This window comes from Excalfactoria chinensis, chromosome 1 (genome assembly GCF_039878825.1).
Source record: "Excalfactoria chinensis isolate bCotChi1 chromosome 1, bCotChi1.hap2, whole genome shotgun sequence".
In the NCBI taxonomy this organism is placed as follows: domain Eukaryota; kingdom Metazoa; phylum Chordata; class Aves; order Galliformes; family Phasianidae; genus Excalfactoria; species Excalfactoria chinensis.
Window position 1 is genome coordinate 64,200,851 of NC_092825.1, and position 15,274 is coordinate 64,216,124.

Sequence of the window (15,274 nt, forward strand, 5' to 3'; positions counted from 1 at the left end):
GCTGGGGCCATTCACGCAGGTATCATAATGGGCAGTAGGCGGTTGGTTGGTGGTCAGTACTGCTGGTAAGCAGCTGGTAAGGCTGGAGAGCAGTTGAGGCTTCTGCGTAACAGCTGGAGCTGCTGGCTAACATCTGGAGCAGCTGGTCAGCAGTTGAGGCTTCTGCATAGCAGTTGGAGCATCTGGGGCTGCTGGATAGTATTTTTGCTCATTCTGGGCCTCGATCAATAGTACACCAGTTAGTAACTGGTGAGTAGTTGTGTTTCTACCATTTTCTTTTTCTTTTGTGGTAAAGAGTTCATATCTCAGCCCATGGTTTCTGTTTCATTTCCAGTTCTCTACCTCATCCTATCTGATGAGAGAGAGCAAAGGGCAATGTAGTGCTGAGCAGCCTAGAGCCACTTGGGTGCAGCCTCTGCTCCTCAGAGTGTCCTTGTATGTAAGAAAGTGGTTGCAATGGAAAACTAGTTTCTCGGGCCCAGCCATTAGAGGCTGAGGCGGTACACATCTTTGTAATGTCAGGTAGTTTCTTAAAATAGAAAACAACCCTTCCAGTAGAACCTTAAATTGGAAGGCACCATCATGTATTGCAGAAGTGTAGGGCACAGTGGAAAACTGCAGTACAAAACTTACCATCATCCCTTCTCTGGGTTGATGATGTTGAAGGAAGTCCCAAATATCTGTCTGAAGTTTTGTTAGACTTTTAAGTCCAAGTGAACTCAAGGTCTCTTTCTTTCTCCTTTATGTAGGTGTAACCAATGCACTTCCCCCTAGCTCGCTCCCCTTTAAGACCAGTATCAGAGTATCATTTTCACCAGTGGATAAGTAATAGATACAGCATTTGGGCCTTCAAAGGACCTTCATGGCCTCTTCTTCATGGCTTCTCATTTTATTTCTGTGTGTTTATGGAAACAAACACTAGAAAGGGGGTATCCATAGGGTTTGGTTCTCTGATTGGCAGCTTCCCTGAGCACTGCTCTACTACTGTACTGCCTATTACATGAATGCAAGGACACAGCAGTGGCACAGTAGACGTTCAAGCAACATTTGCTATTGTGACAGGGCTGCAGCCTGCCACCTGGCTCTTCTGGGCATCTACTAAGCCATCTGCCTCTTCTTGCATCTACTATGCTGCCTGCCTCTACTGCACCACCTGGCTCTTCCTGGAAGCTATTACACTACCTGGCTCTTGGAATCTTCTAGGCTGCCTGCCTCTTCTTTGGAATGTACTACACTGTCTGAATCTTTGTAATATGCTATGCCACCAGCTCAGGACCATGGCTAACTGGAACAAACCACCTGGTATGAAGTTATGTCATTACACTGATAATTTAATGCTAACCTCTGCATCTCTATCCGCCATAGAAAACATGGTAGGCTCTTTGTCTTCTTATTCACAGGAGAAAAGATGGACCACCAGTCCTCAAAAGGTATAAGGACCTGGATTATCTGTCAAACTTTGGGGTGTTGTCTAGTAGTGTAAGAGAAAAGTCCTACCTAAAGCAGCTACAGGCCTAATACAGTAAGACAGCTACAAGAGTTTGGCTATATTGGTGATCATTTATAGCACATTTAACACAGACTCTTGTATCAACTGGTTAGAAGAAGACCAAGTGTGGGATGGGGGCTAACATCAGAATGCCTTTCAGCATGTGAAGCTAGCAGTAAAACAGTACAGCTATTAGGTATTTGTGACCCCAGTCTCCCCACCAAATTAGATGTGCCTGTGACTCAAGAGGCATTTGAGTGAGGACTGTGGCAGTGACAAGGGTCTGTTTGGACTCCAGTAAGGTTCTTGTCCCAGGTCTGTCACAGAGAAGAACAATATAGAACGGTAGTGAGAAAATTATTAGCCATGTGTTCAGTATTAGAATCATAGAATCACCAAGTTTAGAAAAGAACTCCAAGACCGTCCAGTTCAACCATCCACCTGTGACCAATATTTCCCACTCAACCACATCCCTCAGTACAACACCTAAATGTTTCCTGAACACCTCTAGGGACAGAGACATTCAGGCAACTTGATAGTGAGGATGCATTCAATCCCCTCGTCCAGATCACTGATAAAGATACTGAACAGGGCCAGCCCCAATACTGACCCCTGAGGAACAGCACTCATAACCAGTTGCCAGCTGCATTTAACTCCATTCACCATCACTCTCTGGCCCAGACCTCCAGCCAGTTCTTTACCCAGCAGAGTGTACCTGTTCAAGCCACGGGCTGACAGCTCCTCTAGGAGCATAATGTGGGAGACAGTGTCAAAGGCTTTGCTCAAGTCTAAGTAGACCACATCAACAGCCTTTCCCTCATCCACCAGGTGGGTCACTCAATCATAGAAGGAGATGAGGTTGGTCAGTCCGGACCTGCCTTTCACGAACCCCTGCTGGCTGGGCCTGATTCCCTAGTTGTCCCAGACACACTGTGAGATCTCCCTCAAGATGATCTGCTCCATAACTTTTCCTGGCACTGAGGTCAGGCTGATGGTTCTCTAGTTCCCCAGAGTGTCCTAGTGACCCTTAAAAGCAGCGGAGCCAATAACACAGACAGCTGAAGTTACAGTAAAAACAACACTACCTACTCAGGAGTGGATGAAAACCTGATACATACTCCTAAGATGAGTAACCAAATCTCTAACAGTAACATGCTTAGTCTCTTGTTTGAATTGATGTTGTTGCTTGTCCTCTGGGAAAAGACCACCAAGATCATCCAACCAAGAAGCTATACAGCTATACAGCTGCAACTGCTTATGAAAATGATGGGTCTCTTTCCTTCTGGTCATTAGACACAAGTGTAGCTAGATAAAAATGACCAAAACCACAGCTGCCACTGGGTAAATAGGAGGTGAGAAGCAGTCTTGGGCTCTTTCTCATTCACAAATAAACAGGATTTTACCTAAAAGTATTTGACCCAATAGCCAAGTCAATGGCAGTTATTGATGGGCAGCCTTGGGCTGAGTAGCCCTGGACACAGTTAGTTCTTTCATGACTGAAGCATGGTAGAAGAAGACAGGCTGGCAACTTGCACTTGTGGAGCCTTGGCTTTAACTGCTGTGAGGATTCTTGGCCCTCTATTCAGCAAGCGTATAATTGATCTGCTCCTTCAGTTCTTCAGATCCTAATTAGCATCCATGCTAAATGAAGGTCAGCAGAAATCACAACTTTTCTCTACTTGGATTGCTTGGGCTTGATTCTACAAGGAGCTGAACAACGTGATCTCACACTTTTGAAGGAAGCCCTGCAGTCTGAGTAAGGGAACATGGTGATTTTACTCAGGGTGCTCACTTGAACATTGAGCCCATAGAGAATGGAGGCTTGTCCTAAACCTCTCTAGGCCCTTCCAAAGAAAATGTGAGGGAGGTCCGTGAAGCACTACAGCATCTACTGTCCAAACCTACAAAGATCAAGCAGTCGTTAGATTAATGCCAAAATGGCTCCTGGATATTTATATAACACATGGACTTATTTAAAACATCAGGTTTTCCTTCTCCTTTTTGATTTCTGTTACACTGGTCACCAATTGATCTGTGAAATCAAAGCTGAAAGAACTGTTATTTCAAGACTTGCAGCTTAGTTATAGTGATTATTTTCAAGTACCTCTCCTGTGGATTAACAGAGATTAGCAAAAGCACATTTTTCAAGGTGTGATAATAAATCTGGGACTTTTCAGACTGGCTTGCTGAGAGTTAGATTAAAAATAGGCACTTTCTTTTATTTTCTATATTACCAGGGGCATGCGAAGAGATCTGTGATACCAGCTTTAAAATTCCAGCCCTTGCTTGATTCTGGATTCCCTCTCTTCAGGGAGATGCGGTCCCAGCTGGGAACCAGAAGTTTTTTGTACTTCCGTCCTCATACAAAGGTTTAACAGTGCTGCACTTTATAACAAACACAATTATCTGTGATCTTTATCACAAGCACAGCAGCAACAGGGCCCGTTATGAATACATTTCTCTTACATAAAACAACCACAACATGCTTTTACAAGTGCTGCTCCTAAAGGATTTGGCATTTGCCATCTGTGAGAAAATGGCCCTAACTGCTTCCTGGGAGACAAACAAATTCTCATTCCATTTTAATGGAAACATACCTTAACAAAAAAAAGAGAGAGAGAGAGGGATTTAGGACTTCAGCCATACACCAGAAGACAGCAGTGACTGTGGCTCTGCTGAGCCCTTGTCAGCTTCTTGTAGGAGGGTTGATGCAGGGCTGCCCATACTTGGTGACAAACATAGAATTCTCCTCTTTTTATTCTTCAGGGCTTCAGTTTTCCCATCAAATAAAAAAAGAAACAACTACTGGTGGCAGAAGAGGCTTCAGGTCATCCCCCAGCCATCTATTCTGGCATCTAACTTGTGCATTTTGTCTTGGTTCATCTACTGCTCTCACAGGGAGCTGGGGCCTGGAAGTCCTGCATAGCTGGCTGTCCAACACAGACACTATTGTACAGGAATTTTAGATGCAAGAGTTGGCAGTTTGAATAGAACCCTTTGAAATTAATAAACCAGCAGAAAGTTTCTGCTTGCATCTGCTGAAACAGAAGCTGCGTGGACCTTCTGCATCAGTCAGTTGGTCATCAAAAAGCCCCTTAGTGGTAAAGGGAACAGCAAAATCACTGCTGGGGAACCCTTCCAGGCATCTTGCAGCCACACAGCGTGGTTATCCAGTGCTGGAAAGGCTGTGTAGCTGCAGCTACAACAGCTGAGTTTTGGTCACACTTAGTTCTCATATCTGGTCTTCTAGATACTGCTGAAGTCTTCTTCAACACCATTGATCAAAGAATCACCTGAATATTTAACTGAATTTTTAACGTACAGTTCTGGCGTGACATCAAAGGAAATCACATTATTATTATCCTTCTATAGAATAAGAAACTAAGGCACAGAATGTCATTATTTCACCTGAAATAACCCAAGGCAAAGCCAGGAACAAAGCCTCACTGCCAGGACATTGGTTTATCACTTTGTCTGCTGGAGAACGGCTGTCCTCAGCTGGTCAGTACAGCCTAGAAGGCAACTTCTTCTAAAATTCTCAGCTGAGATAGTGACATTTCTGAATATACACAAAGCCATATAATGGCATGAGGGACACAAGGCATCAGCGAGCAGTGTGTAAGACTCATTTCCTTTCCAGACCCATTGTTTGTGCGTTTCCAATCTAAACTCTCAGTTCACATCCTCTGTTATCAAACACGGCCACAACTGGCACTAATCTGACAGTACAGTGTGCTTTTATCAGAGCAGTGGTTGGACAGGAATGTAAAAAGCAAGGAGTTTCAGGATAGCTTCTCATTGCTGGGTGAATAGCAGCTCCTTATTAATTTATCATTAGTTATGAGCGTTAGCCCATCTGAAAGTACAAACCTGAAAGTTAGACTACATCATCAGGCTAAGAGCGAGCCCCAGTCTGCTGGGTCGAGGCTGAGGAAAGGCACAAGACCCCACTCACCATCATAGCAGAGCTGGCCCCATCCCAGTCTCAGGGGGAAAGCAAAATTCAGCCATTGGCTGCCCACAGACACCCTGCTTCAGGAGATAACTCGCAATGCTTTCTTTTTTTTTTCTGGGGCACAGTTCAGGACCATCACAGAATCACCAAGGTTGGAAAGGACCTCCAAGATCATCCAGTCCAACCATCTGTCACCAGTACTGCCCACTGAACCATGTCCCTCAGTACAATGTCTAAAGGCTTCTTGAACACCTCCACAGAAGGTGACTCACTACCTCCCTAAGCAGCCCATTCCAGAGTTTTTCCTAACATATTTCCAGCATCTTAGCCTAGATATCAGTAATTAAAGGCAAATAAGCATACTGAAGGCAGAAAAATCAAAATGCATTCAGATTATTTACCTCTCACACTTAGATAACATGCGTAACCATTAGAAAGCTCCCACTGGGAGCTATTAGTAATAGGTGAACGGTTGGACTGGATGATCTTTTAGGTCTTTTCCAACCTTGGTGATTCTATGATTCTATAAAATTAAAATATTCTTTGTGAGGCAAAAGAGTTCTCAGCATGCCACTTGCATTTGGTTTTGTCTGGATCTGCATAGGCTGCAAGCTCCGAGGCTGCCTTGTGTACTTAGGTTGGTGTGCTGCTGCGAGCCTTTCTCCTCCTGCTTCTCACTGCTTTTGCTTTTCTGGAGGAAGACAGACCTCCATCATTAACTCACTGTTATAAACTCTGAGAGGTTCCATGCTTGTAGTAGCCTGGTCTGTAATGCTCATCACAGGCCTCATTAGACAGGTTGCGAATAAAGTCAGAATGGTCCGGCTTTCCATGCAGCACCCGATGCAACTACGCTGAGCACTGGAGGCTGTTGCAGCGCTCCCGTCTTTGCCGTCTGTGCGTGACCTGCTCTTTCCTTGCTGTGTTCGTCTCGTTCCAGCAAGTTTAAGTCACAGACGTCTGTGCGTATAGTAAAAGTTTGTCCCAATACCGCAGACAGCCTGCGCGCTAGCTTCACCTAGCAAAATCCTCAGCAACACCGTGACAAATGCTGCCCACCCATCGCAAATGACTCAGCAGCGCGCTGTAGCACTGAGTCACGCATGCTCACGACAGCCAGGCAGCTTGCAGGCTGCTGCCGGCTCCGGGAGGTGAGAGGGGTGGGCGGAGCGGCCCCCGCTGCAGCCGCAGAAGGCGCGTTGCGAAGCTGACCCTTGGCTGATCTCCTTTCTCTTCCTGCAGACCCCGGGGACTCCTGAGTGTCCCTCCTAGTGCTCAGTTCTGGACTGTTTGTGCATCATGTCGGCGAGGAAGGCTTCCCAGAGGCACAGAGAGCCTTTGGCAACAAAACTGAGCACAGGAACTGAATGTATTTGAGCTCTCCCCCATTTTCTGTGTGCTTGTTTTCATCTGGCCACCGCACTTAGGCATATTTCTCTTGGGACCATGTGCTAAGCTTCACCACTGTAATAACCCACGTAAAAAGTTTGGAGAGGCATCACTGCATTCTGAGACTTATTGGCAGTCTCTACCAGCTGCTGCAGTAGTGCAAGCTGAAGGGACGGCCAGCTGTGCCCCAGAACATCACTAAATTCTAGTGTAGAGAATGATCCTTCAGGACTCTTCAGGCCATAAGTCGCCATCTGCACGTGCACAATGCAGATGCAGAATGCTTTGACTCAAATCTGCTGCTGTTCTCTACATCACTACAGCCCTAGAGCTCCTGCAGTGGCTCCGCAACACAAGGAGAAGGTGAAGGAGCAGACAACAGGCAGTAGGGATTTGGTATTAGAAGCTACTGGAGAGTAATATGGAGCTGCCAGCACGTATAAATCTGGAAAAAAAAAAAAAATCCATATGAATTGTTGTCAGCTTTTCATATATGCACAAGGTCTGCATCAGGCAGAAGAGGGAGAAGCAGAAGAAAAGAGCCATAGAATCATAGTATGGCTTGGGTTGGAAGGGACCTCAAGGATCATCACGTTCTAACTCCCCTGCCAAAACAAAAGAAGAGAGGTAGAGAAGCAGGCAGATCTCCACCTGACACAAGGGACCTTCACCCCATTCACCACAAAACCTAAGGACAGCAATAATTCTCTCCGCTTATTGATGTAAGAGAAACTGAAGTGCTCTCTTTCTGACTCTTACACCCTTTCTTTCTCTTTTCCACAGTGTTTTCTAATTGCAGTTAGTCGTCATTGCTGCAAGTTTCTTTACATTGTAACTGGATAATCTTTCAGATTATGGGAGGTCTGCCCCTATTTTTTGAAACGGAGAGTTGCTACATTAAAGAAGGACTGACTAAAGAACTTTGCTTGCTCTGGAAATCCTGTTGTACAAGCTACTATTCTTAAGGAACCCTATAAAGTCCCAGAGTTGTATTTTCTGTATTTATGTCTTGATCTATTTATTTGTCTCACTGAGAACTTGGACCTTCTCCTACCTTTGAAATCCCAGATGTATAGCCACCTTTGGAACTAACTTCTCCAAACTCATTTAATTTTTTCACTCCCTGTGTGCGCAGCTGTGGCTCCTGATCTCATGCAAAAGCCATAAGTGTAACAGGAGGGAGCCAGTGGGGAAACTGAGACACCCAAGACTTCCTTAAGGACTTTTAAAGCCAGCTAGACGCTGGATGGCAACAGATTTTTGTTAGTTTTAATGAAGGAATAGCAGCTCTAGGAGATGCTCGCTGAAGACTTCAAAGCCGTTTTTTAGCAAGCTAGTTTACCTTTCAAAACACTGAACCAACTCCTGGGAGACTGGAGCTAAAGTGCTAAAGTGCACGGAGGAGATGATGCTGTACTTACCTCTGCAGAGTGCTAATAAGGTCTGCTGGAATAGAATCCAAGGTTTTCTATACCGTACGCCATGCTGCACAGTGCTGAGGGGAAATGTCAGTGCTGTTGGTAGCGCTGGGCGCATCAGCACATACAGCTGTGATCTGCCATTGGGACACCAACTGAACTGGTCCTCTGTAATGTGGTAGAGGTAGCGAAAGGGTATTTTAAAACCTTAGATATTATTTAAAATAATATATACATAAGATGCATATGATATTATAATAAAGAATTAATGTCTTCCCAAGCTCCTGAGTCTTTAAGAAAGTTACAAATGGATACAGTTAGTGTGGTGGGAAAGGCTTATCTCTGGAAGTGCAAATCTGTTTTATATGTATGCCAGTAGATTTTATACCAGAGGGATAGGACTGGAGAAATTCTCAAAGAAGGCTCAGCTCTTTCCATACTGAAGGTTGTGAAATGTTACACACGTGTGGCTGTGGGGTTCAGCTGGGATCCAGAGTGCTTTACAGATCACTGAGCTCATCCTTAGCGCACATGCTTTGTGCAAAATAAATATTGATCACTTCCAACAGCCGTGCACAAAGGTTCAAGTATCAGCATCCTCTCCTATTACTTTGCACAAAACAGCCCCAGAGAACACCAGATTTAACATTGCTCAAGGGCAAGGAAAGGGTTAGGGCAGCAATGAACTCACGATGGCCGTCTCCAACCATCAGTGCCAGGATGTGTGTGCCAGTACTGTCACTCTCCTTGCACACCACTGATGGCTGAGAACTCTGATGTGGTGAAACCTGATGCAGCTTCCTGTATATCTATACTTCTTAAGAACCAGACATTTCTCAGTAAGATATTGGCAAGCTAATTTAACATAAACTTTGAGGTGTTATAAGCATTATAATGCTTAAAAATAAATAATCTCAAAGGAAAAAAGAATGCAAATTAAACAATAACATAGAGAAATTTTAGTTGGCCAAAACCATGTATTTCCAAGTTGGCATGTGCTCGCACTGTGGCTTCATTACCAAGCTATTCATCAGCTTTCTATAGAAGTATTACTAAATGACGTGTTCACGCTGTGTGTTCATGCTAACTCAAAGGATGTTGTATAATGCAATACCAAACTAAATGACTGCGTATCGTATACTACATTGTAATTGTATTTATTTAATGTGTATTCCAAGAAAAGGTACACTCTACATTCAAAGTGCGTGGAGGTAAAACAACAACAAAGAAGCGCTCGTGTGCTGGCATGGTGCAATACCGTAATAGTAATGAATCAAAGGAGAATTAAAGGAATTGCTTCATTTGTGCATTAAGCAAGTTTAACCACACACAAAGCAAACTGTCATCACCTTTAACTCTTTATCTTGAACAATTAGCAGAGCTAACGAATTCTCCTGCCTTCTGCATGAGACAAGACGTGATTCAATCCCCACAGGAAAACAGTTCTTGCACTACAAGCAAATGCAATACAGGGGAAGGTAATCTCTTTTATCTGTTAATGTTTATCTAGAGTTGCTTTCCCCATGCTCAGTCAGCATAGTGTATTCCTGGATTTGGAAACGGCTTTAGAGCTCTGAACTCAACTGCAGCTTTCTTTCTGGTTTTCAAAGGTATCTTTTCCTGACTCTGCCTGTAAAATCCTAAGAATTAAACAGATGTCTTAATGGAAACATGAGCATGGAGCACCATGGGTTTACAAAGACTAAGTGCACAAGAAAAACAAATCTAAAATCCACAGAACTACGAAATGAATGAGAGCGGGGAGAGCAGCAGGCATCAAAGAGCTGGGACTCAGGAAAGCATTTGATGAAGTGCCTCTCAAAATGTTATCTCCCATTGGCTTAGATATGAGTACTGCAACGGGAAGCGTCTGAAGAACTGCAAACAAGGAATATTGATAGACAAGGGGGCTGTGTCTCATGTGGTCCCCACAGGGATTACGGGTAGCTCTCATTTCACAGAGCACCTCCACTGGTTATGTGGAAGGGGAAATTAAACAACCAGTTAGTAAAATATGTAGATATCATGAAGTCCGCAGGAAGGGGTGGGGGAACACAAACAAGGACAAGAAAAATAATACAATGAGACCTACAGAGCTTAGAAATATGGCCAGAAATTCAGTGAGATGCAGCGCTTGGGAAACAGTAAACTAATTTATCAGAGAGCAAATAACATTCACTGGGAGAGAGAAGTATGTAGAGTAATAATGCTGAAAGAAGGCTGGGAGGAAGTTAGTGATGCATTTGCATTCTGACAGAAGAGAAAAGGCTGCTGCGGTTTTATGGCACTGTCCATGCAGAGCAGGGAGCACAAGGTGGAAGATTGCCTTTGTACAGCTATGGAGAAGGGAAAATGGCGATGGGTGGAAAATACCAAAAAGGCAAAGGCTTTCAGCAGCTGAACTGTCACCAATAAAATTATAACAGGAGAAATGCGTGAAGTATTGTGAATACAGTCTTAGCAAGAAGGATGTGCAAGCCTACCCACTGCGCAGTGTGGCGGGACACGGTCTGTAGGAGATGTTGACCACACAGGAGTCAGCCTTAAAACTGGAGTTACCAATTGCCATCATTTCTCTGAAGGAGACAGATCTAAGACAACTGAGGCTGGCTGAACATCTATTTTGATAGGACTTTCCCACTCCTATTACAATGAAGCTAAGTTAAAGATGAGAAAGTCTCAGGACAACTGGCTTCTCCAGGAGACAGTTCTTTATTTTTAATTGGATTTCTAGGTCAGTGTAAACCACATAGAGCCCAGTTCACTGCATTGGGAGCCTCACATGGTGTGATGCAGCTCATGTGGTGGGACCCTCTGGAAGACCTCTGTGGTGTCAGATCTCTTGGATTCAACATTGTGTGGGATCAGTTGAAGATAAGGTCAAAACACCCCTGAGATGTGATGTTTCTGCCCCTTTGCATTGTCCTCAAAAGCATGATATGTTTGAAAACCTTGGCTGAATATATGAGCAAACACTGAAAGGGACACAAGTAACAAAAACAGAACGTTTAATTTCCTCTTTGCCTCTAATTGCAAAGTGGTGCTTAGCATACACTCCTTTCAAATCCTTAAACCTATGGCTATAAAATAGAGCACAGCTGGTAAACTGAACATTTTGTTACTGACATGTAGATTTATTCCCTCATTGGAATTACCTTGAGTAACAAAAAAACCCTGATAAATGATGTCATCAGTGATATAATTGTGATCCTGCAATTTCAGTGCTATAGGACAGTATGGCATCGACTGTGAGCAGATAATGAATATACTGCAGCTCCCTTCCAATTACAAGAGAAAGGTAATAACATCCCTTAATCCCCTTTATGTTCCTTGTTTCAAATATAAGTGTCCGAGAGGGACTAGGAGGGACTCTCCATGCTGGCAAAGGAAGGAGGAACTGGAGCTTGGCCAGAAAATCTGTTCTTCACTAGAGAACTGCTCTCATCTCCCACATCAAAGTCTTCCCAACAAACTAAGTGCTTCCCAGTGCCTGCTTCTCAGCCTGTGCCTTCAAGATTTCCTTCAAGATTTTATCTTACTGTATGAGACTTGCTCCACCAGGCAACCTAGCAAACAAAATGTGGTGGGGCAATAAGCAGCCTTAATTGTTGGGGGAAGAGTAGTCCCTGAGCTCATCTAACTCTGAAATGACTGGAGCACAAACCAGCTCCACTTTGCTGAGCGTCTGGGTCAGGGAGCATCCCTGCAATGCAGATCAGTTTCTCTAACTACACGTAACAGTGCTGTTGTTTTTTCCAGATGATTTTTTTTTTTTACACCTTACATAAAACAAGGTGTTTGAAATGCTGCAGTCCCTTCTTCCGTGGCATGGCATTGGACAGTCTTCCAGTGCCAGTTGCAATCCCTCCCCTTGGGACACTTGGAGAAGCTCAGCTCCAGCTCGGGAACAGTGATGCTGCTTCACCTGCCTGCGGCAGTCAGTGGTAGCTGAGCACAGCAGCACAGGAGCAATAAGGAGGTGAAGTGCTACAGTATGAGCACTCCGAAGAGAAAGTAGCAGCTGGTTTACAGCTTAATGGAGCATGGCTATGGTTGAGGATGTGCCGAGCTAGGAATATTACAGAATGCCATTTGGGCATTTTGTAGCAGAGAAATAGTGTAATGGAAGGTGAGATCTTGAAGATGGGAACTGGAAATGTTGGTCTTTGTTTTCTCTGGGCTGAAGCCTTTGCTACATCAAACCATCAGAGCATCAGCAGTGAGTGGAATGAGATGTGTTGAAGCTGCTTTGTGCTGATGTGTCAGCAGTCCGGTCTGCTTCCCAGATCAGACTGATGACTTTTGCTGCTGCTAGGATGTGGCGTCTTTAAAAAGGGGCACTGAGGGAGCTGGGGGCAGAGCTGACACCATAAAATTCAGTGGGATCAAATGACTCATTCCCTTACGCTCTGTTGGAAACTGCTGCCTGAACTGTGGTTGTGCTCCATAACCACTCGGCGGAGAAAAATGCTGTAGGAGAAACCTCTAGGAGAGCATCTCTCCGGCAGACAAAGTCTGCTCTCCTTTGGCACCCCAAACCTCCTGGAAACTCCATCTCTGTCAGGCAGTGAGCTGCCCTGAGCAGTTTACCCTGGAGCAGCAGCTCAGTCCTGTAGGCTGGTGAAGTCCTCACCTCCTCCTCCCTTTCTTTTTGTGCTATTTTGCTGTGTCACACTCGTATTGCTAAGCTGGGGACATTCATGTCCCAGAGCTGTAGTGGAGTGGTTATAAAGCTCTCCTGAGAGAGAGGAGGCCCTGAATTCGGACTCACCCTATACAAACCAGGGCAAGGATTTTAATCCCAATTTTCCACCTATGGGCTTCAGTTGGCTTTAAGACAAGGTGTGAAGGTCAGAAGGGGTCTGCCAAGAAACCTCGCTGTCTTAACATCCATCACTGCTCACTGATATACATGGGAACAGGATGGAAGGACCTGGACCTGGAGGCCAGCAGGTGCTGCAATAGGAAGAACAGCAGAGGCCACTGCTTTCCACAAATGTATCCCATATCATCTATACCAGAGTTTTCAGCAAGAGGGACTGAGGGATAAAATGTGCTCATATTTGTTTGAAGTCAGTCAGTAAGCTAAGACATATCTGGGAGGACAGACAGACAAACACACACTTGTGCACATACGCACATGGATGAAGGCCATGTCAACCTTTGTACCCTAGAAAATGAACCTGTGTGCCTATACCAGACTAATAAAACATTTTCACATCTTTTGTCCTTCAAACAGCTGCTTATGGCAGGAGACATATGCTCCCTTGAGACAGCAGCCAGGCTGCTGTTCCCCAAGCTCTTTATCACAGTGCTTCACCAAAGCAAAGTGTTTTGATTTGGTTCGATAGTCAAGAATGGAGCTTTCTAACTGAAGAATGTCCCAGCCTTTTGTTTAGGTCAAATGAAACATCTCGACCTTTCCGAACACACTGTTCCACAGCAGCTGAATTAATGAAGCCTGGTTTCTAATGACTTTTTCTCTCCGCTTGCCTTCCCCATCCCCCTGTCTTGGCATCAGTGGGTTCTCTGACAGCTAATGAATGGGAAAGAAGAAAGGAGCACTAACGGTACCTCTCAGGCCTGATGGTCAGTTTTCAGAAAGCCCATAGGGCATTAGCCTTGAGGAAGCTATCCCTTTGCTGACTTGGGCAGGAGAAACTGATGCATGTATTCCAAAACTGTTAATGTTATTAGAAAAAGGAGTGCATTTGCACACCAGGTACTACAGTAACAAAAATGCCAGGCCTCTTGGTTTCCCCAAGAGTGTTTGTGTTCCCATGTTTTTTGTTTCCGTTTCCACCACGTAGGCTTAAAACAAATGCCGAATTATCAGAATTGACACTGACTAGAAGCTCCAGTCATAAATGTGTTTCAAGAGCAATGCTAAGAAAGTCCCCCCATTCTGCAGGATACTGAGCAAACTCCTAACATGTCTGGAGTCACCGATCCAGCCCATGTCAAAGTAACTGGAGGGTACTGTAAAATTTCTGGGGACAGGTTTGCTCTGCTTCACTGCAGAGGAATGTGAGAGAGGTTTGTCCTCCTCTCATGAACACCCGTTGCATGGAGCAGCGCTCACACAAATTCCCACCCAGCAGCACTTTTTTTCTCTGACTTTCCACATCTTCCTGTGGGAGCCAAGAAGATTCTGCGGCTGTTGCCCCATCGGCAGCACCTTCCTGCTGTCACTTAGCTCCCCTCTGCCCCACAGTGCAATACTGGGAAAGATGACATGGAGAGGGAGGCAGAGGGTGCAGAACTGGCTGCTCTCAGCCCTGCCTGTGATTAGGAAATAATCACATACCCTGTAGCAGGGAGAAGCTGGATGCTCACTCTTTAGCAGCTCATTCTGGGCTGGTCACTGCTTCAAAAATGTGTGTATATGTCTTTCTTCAAACCTCCTCCAGACATCAGCACACTGGGTTCTTTGTATATATGTCATCATATTATGGCTGTAGTCATTGTGAAACACAAGGAAATGATGGCAAAGCCCAGAGAAAACAGGCGTTTTCTACCTGTGTACCATCTACCACTTGCATATTTGGAGGCATGATCAGTTGCACCCAGAGAGTGGGATACAAAGTAGGATGTTGGCTGCTCTATCCCATTAGCTGAATATAGGTAGAGAGGGATCACCTTTTCAAAGCCTGGCTTAGGCCAGAAGATTGTGCTGAAATAGTGACTCTGTGGCCTCCGTAACAGTGGCAAAATGAGGTAAGTCCACAATCTGTGTCTGAAGAAGTTAAACCATCTACTGTGGAGCAGAGTGGCAGAGCCTTGGAGTGATAGGTCAGAAGGCAGCTGGAAGGATGCTGTCTCTTTTAAGAGAAATCGACCATTTAGTAATTTGTTGAGACTTCCTTCCTTCCTTCCTTCCTTCCTTCCTTCCTTCCTTCCTTCCTTCCTTCCTTCCTTCCTTCCTTCCTTCCTTCCTTCCTTCCTTCCTTCCTTCCTTCCTTCCTTCCTTCCTTCCTTCCTTCCTTCCTTCCTTCCTTCCTTCCTTCCTTCCTTCCTTCCTTC